Below are 6,555 nucleotides of genomic sequence, written 5' to 3' on the forward strand. Positions count from 1 at the left end.
TTAAAAAAAACAATCAATAGCAGAAGGCTGTTTCTTTTTTACTGATGTGTTGATGGACATCGTCATGCATCTTGAGCAAATGCCGAGCACGTGCTTTCAACTAGTGGGGGAATTTCTTATTTAAACTATTTTTGCTGAAAATAAAAACATTACATGACATCACAAGGCAAGGCAAACGCCACAGAATTGCTTTAGTATGTCAATTCTTGTACCAAGTAATGTTGAAATTGTGCTTTAAACACTGCATTTTTTATTTTACAAGCCATCTAAATCTGACAATCTCCAGTAATGCACACTAACGCCACGATGCGGTGAAATTTTAAACCACCAGACTACTGCATAACATTGCCATAGGCAGGAACTTCCTTGATGGTGAGGAACATTAGATAATTATTCAATAACACATGTCGAAATGTTCTGATTTAATTGCTCGCTAGCACCAAGAGAAGGTGAAATTGTACCTCTCTTTTCACTGTTTAGCCATTAACTATCTCTACAACTTTGATGAAGATACGGCATTTATTTCTGGTCTGAATCATGAGATAAAGCATGCCAAAATGCAGAGGAAATTATTGAGTTACAATTGTAACCAAATTATATCCACTTTTGTTATTACATCCTAAGATGACGTAATTGCGATCAACTGTATCAAGAACACTTTTATGTGACGTCATATTTTCTCTCCCCTGTACGTTGGACAAATGAGTCTATTTATAGACCAGCCGCCAAAACGAAGAACCACTTGATCATACACCGCCCTTCACTTCAAGTGCTGCAATGGTCTCATTGATAAAGGCGCCCGATTGCAGTTAAAGGATGGCGTCCTTGGTTCGATTCCCGTTAGGGTGAGGGTTTTTTATATACTACATAGGGCAAGTTTTTTATACAAAAATATTTTCGCTAAAATAAATAACACTCTTAATAAAAATTCCCCTAAAAATGAGTTAAACTTTACCCAACTCAATGTTTACCCAATATATTTTTATCTAATTTATAACAACATGTGTTATAACTTTTTGATCATTCCAATATTTATTATATCTCACGTTGTTATAAATTTGTTAAAATTGTATCAACACCTGTTATAATTATGTTATGGCTAGAGCAATTTTAGTTATACTTTTTGTTATTTTAACACCTAACCGGCGAATTTTATAACTCATTCTGTTATGAAAAAACTTTGAAATAAATAACTCAATCGGTTATAATATTGTTATACCTTTCTGATCGGGAAGGGACGGAAAAAAAATTCGTCCCAACTAATTCATGGGTTCTACTTCTTAAAACTTTCAGGAAAAGCAGTCCGATCATTGTCTTGCTGCCTGCTATGCATATAGATTACAAAATATGACGATTTTTTGGAGAAATTGAAGATATTTAACAAAATGTGCGAATTTTTAGAAAATTTTAAAATGGGGTGTTAAGGATCTTAAGGGGATAAATGTAAAAGTTCTTAGATTTCAAAGAAAGATAAAAGTTGATTAATTGTAAACAGTGACTGCAATATTTCTTGAACATCGCCGATAAAGATTATCATAGTCCTGAAGGTGCAGGAACAGTGTCATTGTCATCTACCTTTGTATATAAGATTTTTTCGTTAAAGCCTCGAAATCTGAAAAAAAATACCGTCAATTGTACCTGAGTGGCTGCAATTTTTAACAAACACATTGTTCACTGTTACTGTTTAGAGTAACCAAATTGAACAGTTCAGACTGATCAACAGGTTGTAAACTACCCAAGTAACATTTTAAGTTTTGTTCGGCTCTACAAGAGATCTTCATGACCAATTTTATAAAACTTGCAATAAAACTGAATCATACATCAAAACCTCTTGATAACCTCTTTAAGAGCATCTTCCGGCTAAGTGGACCACTCTTGGAGAGGTTTAGCAAACCGCATTAAGAGTAGCAATAAATCCGTTTTAAGACCTCTCGATTGTTGTTGTTTTTTTTTTTCAACAAAAACTATGACAGCTCAAAATGCAGAGAAGCTTCTTCGATGGCACGTTAAGTTGAGGAGGATACATCATTCGTAAGTAGAAAGCGATTATTTCAAAGTTATATTTTAGTAGTTATTGTGCTGGTAGGCTTATGCGCATTCGAATTTACCGTGAATATTGGGGTTGCAGAATCATAAAATTAATGCGCTTCGGAAATAGTGAATATTATCATCTTGGAATGAAATAAATCAATTTGTGAATTTAGTAAAACCATCTCGAATCTCAAGAAAACTCAGCAGAGAGAGTTTATTTATGTGAGCATGTTATGAAAATGGTGGTAAACTATCAATTCATTGCTAATTTAAGCGAAATTAACTATTTTTCATTCACGTAAGCAAGTTTGCTTTTATGATGACCGCAATAAACCTAGCAGTGTCGTAGTTTCTGCTTTTCCACCAACAGATGTCGTTACTAATCGAACGGATCGCCATCTGTTGAGAGTTTTAACAATTTTATTGTGGTAATAATGATTGCCAGAAGGTTTACATGTCGGAAAGTTTTGTTTACTCTTGAAATTTATTTTTATGGATATCTTCAAGTATACTATAAAACATTTTATCAATGGTTTTCATAAAAGCAGTTATAAAACTGTGAGTTTTAATTATTTCGATAATAAAACCTTAATAAAAATCAATCAACACCAATCAGCAATGGAATTGTTACTTGGGTAAGGAAGTGTATTGACAGTTTTTCGTTCATTTAAAAACTCTTTTATATTGAAATATTTTATTTGCAAGCATCATTAGACGGCCCAGTGTGTAAACTTCAATGCTGATATTTCTACTCTGGAGCATCGCTGATAGGTCATATTTTAGATGTTGAGATATTTTAGCAGCCATGCGTCATCTTCATAAATACTTGCTTTTGCAAGTGTTAGTGACAGTCTGGTTTACATAATACGTATATAGAACAAGTGAGCATATTCCACATTTTCAAAAAGTTGTCACGTTTTAACGCCAATAATTGATCATATTTAAATAAGGAAACAGATGGAAAATCTATTTTGAAGAATACACCTTCGTTGAAACATAACATAACACCTAATGAACACAAACTTCTGTAAAGAGGGGCTATTGCGGCATTGAGTATAAATATTTGATCAATTTCTCAATTATTGTATCAATCTAACACTTGTTTTTAAAGATCTATATTGTATTAGTTGTATGTATCATCCATAGCAACTGTTGTGATGCTTATGACCCAAAATGAAATCCGTAGTACGTCATTTAGAAAAGTTACTGTTATACAATGAATCAATTGCTTCAAAACCTCGTGATACAAACAAAAAAGTTATATGAGAAATTTCATCCCCTAACCAGTTCATGGAACTAGAAAAAAATTGTCGGTGTTCAAAAACCACCTTATTAACATCAAACATTTTACCCTAGTTTCGTTTGAAATGAGTTGTAGAACACCTTACGATTGCTCACATATTTTTCCTAATTATATTTCTGACCTTACAAATGAATGTTTCAAGGGTAGCAAAATTGAGAAAATTCAATGTCGTTCTATTTTTGATGTCTAGTGTCCATTTAAAAACGTATTTTTATAAGTGGTAATATTTATAGTTTATGTACCTTTATTTCCAACACACACTTGAGGAGAATTTGGAATTAGTAAATCATTTTTCATACGGTTTAGCGATTTTTATAAGTAGTATGAGAAGATGAATCCCTTAACACCCCATGAGTTCCTAACACCCCATTTTACGGTATGGTGAATAATAACACCAGGTCTTACAATACCTCCATAAAAATCGACGATTTTCCAGTTATTGAATAATGTCTCAAGCAATCCTCAATACCAAACCAATAACTCAGTGAGGTATTTTCGGCCGGTGTCGCAATACCTACACAATATCAAAATAAGCTATTTTTAACGCCTCGATCACTAATCAATACCTTGTTTTGGGGTCGAAAGGACTGTATTAACATATTTCATTTGGCGCAAATTCACAGTGTTCAAGTGGTTTGATTTTACTCAACTTGAATTGTTGCTTTATTCATTAGTCTGCTGGTCTGAACTCCGAGACGACCAGATATTCAATTTCCTGCGAAGTGATTATCAACATTGAACAATGCGATTCTTCATTGCAAATAGAAAAAAAGACATGCAAACACCTTTTTCTATTTCAAGGAAATGTGCCTGAATGTCAAAAGAATAAAATGACTCCGTTAACACTCTTACAAGTGGGAAAAGTACCTGGTGAAGGATACCTGTTTTTGTCTGTACGTACCTCGGTACAAACACAACACTTTGTTGTTTGAAGTGATGGAAACAGTACTGAGTCTGGAGTGCGACCCCGAACACTGGCATGAAAATCTCGGTTTTGTTTGACTTATTTGTTTAGCTTACAATGAATGGTTAGAAATGAAGCAGCAGCAGAAACAGAGCTAATTTCATTTCTTAAGGAGGCTGATCTGTATAAATCTATATAAAAACACCTCAACAGCTCTGCAATCCGTTTCCATCGTACAGGCACTTCACGCGAAACTAATCGAATCTAGTACGAGCACACAAAAATACTACATCAATAGCAGATGAACTTGGACCTAAAACGTTTAATGTATTGATTACTAATACACGATTCATATACCTACCACTCTCCCCTAAATGCGTGGGAGATAACACACTCCAAATGACTGCAATCTAGCATTTTCGTTTGCTGGAATAGGAATTTTGTTTCACATATTTTCTATTTCTTCCAAAGTAAACAATCATAGCTTTTTGTTTTAAGTTTTTGACAGTTCCCAGCAACGGATGCGAATGATGCGAATGTGAGCCTCCTGCCATCTGGTGACCGATGAGAAAAACGGCGCCCATCGTCGTTTTGCTACCAGCACCGCCACCTAGATGTCAATCAACCCAAACGAATACACACTGAGCGAATTTGGATTTTGAAAAAAAAGGAATAATCGACTTTGGACGGAACTGGACTTGTTCTTGGACTTGTAAATGTGGATATATTATATGTAAAAGTAGAATTATGAAATTTCCCGTAGTAATCAAACAATCAACTCTGTTAAGCAAACATTATGAAAACTCTGTAAAACAAACTATGTAAACTTTTGATATGAATCCTTAAGATTCATATTTCATATACAGAGACGAACCAGCCAAGGGCTGAAAGTCTCTTTAATAAAGATATTAATTAATTAATTACAATGAATGGTTAGCATTCTGAAGGGCTAACCCATTTCTTCTCACGGCAGTTTTGCAGCACTTTTAATGTCGAGGAATGCTTTGTGTTGTCAAAATTTTCCTAAATTTATCAAAGTAGTTAGTTTTCGTTTGTGAATCATTAGTAGTTGATTGTTAATATTGAGCTGAATTGGTTTAGATTCATTGAAAAGTACTGGTGGCCTACAGACACCATGAGCGTTAAACGGTTAACAGATATTCCACTTAAAACGCCTGAAGCTGATTTCGTTATCACCATTGCCACAGAATTCTACCCATAATCAGTACACCTACCCTGGACGATGATTAAACGATTTCCCAATTATAGCTCGGGGTTGAACCGGGGAGTTTTCACTATTGCTTACACACCACACCAAACTTCCGATTGCGATCGGATTTCCACATGATACGCTGTGTTTTATCACCAAACGGTCAAATTCTATTTCCAACCATGACAATAGGCGCGACCATCCGAAAAAATAAATATCCACCGTGTAAACAGTTCTATGGTGACGTGTTGCTGCAATTCCGCATTTATCGCTCCACGATGCGATGGTACTTCAATTAACGTAATAGTTAACTTGATACACTGTCTCCTCCTCAGTGGGAGGTCACACTCTCCAAACACCACACCAAGTGTTAAGCGATAATTAATAATTCATAGTCGAGGAAGAATAACATCGTCTTTTTTTTTCCACGCGTGCCACCCGCCGCCAACCAGCTCAGCTATTGCCGAGCCCGCCCCGAGCAAACTTTACCGCCACTGTTTATTTGACCGCGTGATCGACAATTCACACGTAGGAAAATTGAAAATTAGTGTAAACACCACTATCCCGATGCCGGGTCGCGTTTTCTCTGTGGTGTTGCCTCTTGGCACCCATCATCACCAGCTCATCTTCGTCAAAAACTATCTTTCTATATTCCGTCACACTTTTCCCCTGGCTGGGTGGGTTTTCTTCGCCCCCAATAAACACTCACAAGGAACCGCGCGCGCGGTAAACACGCTGCCAATCGAAGAAATTCCGCCTCCGACCGAGGACCGCGCACCAGACAAAGACTCACCGCGTACGTACGGTAGCGAATGTCCCGACGAAACCGGAACGAAGCACGTCCAACAGGTCCGACCGCCGACGTACAACTGAAACACACACAAATCATCCACGACGACGACGGCATGGCACGGTGGCAACAACGACGACGACGACGACGACGACGACGACGACGACGACGACGACGAGCCAAAGCTCCCATGGATGGAACAAACGACCATGCTGAACCTTCTTACTGCGAGCCCACATTGCGGGAGCGTGGAGGAATATGCGCGCACCGGCGATGGTGTAATGTCGTTTTCGTTTTTGCGGCGGTGCTACACCGCT

General features: G+C 36.9%; 1 protein-coding gene across 1 annotated transcript in view; it reads right to left on the bottom strand.

Moving 5' to 3' along the window:
* The window catches only part of LOC109409635 (platelet-derived growth factor receptor beta), a gene marked incomplete in the record, with an annotated part of 434,203 nt that extends 427,876 nt beyond the window's left edge, over positions 1 to 6,327 (bottom strand). The window contains 1 exon segment of the mRNA XM_062850911.1: positions 5,474 to 6,327.
* Positions 6,328 to 6,555: the final 228 nt, after the last annotated feature.

Source organism: Aedes albopictus, chromosome 2 (genome assembly GCF_035046485.1).
Source record: "Aedes albopictus strain Foshan chromosome 2, AalbF5, whole genome shotgun sequence".
NCBI classification, from domain to species: domain Eukaryota; kingdom Metazoa; phylum Arthropoda; class Insecta; order Diptera; family Culicidae; genus Aedes; species Aedes albopictus.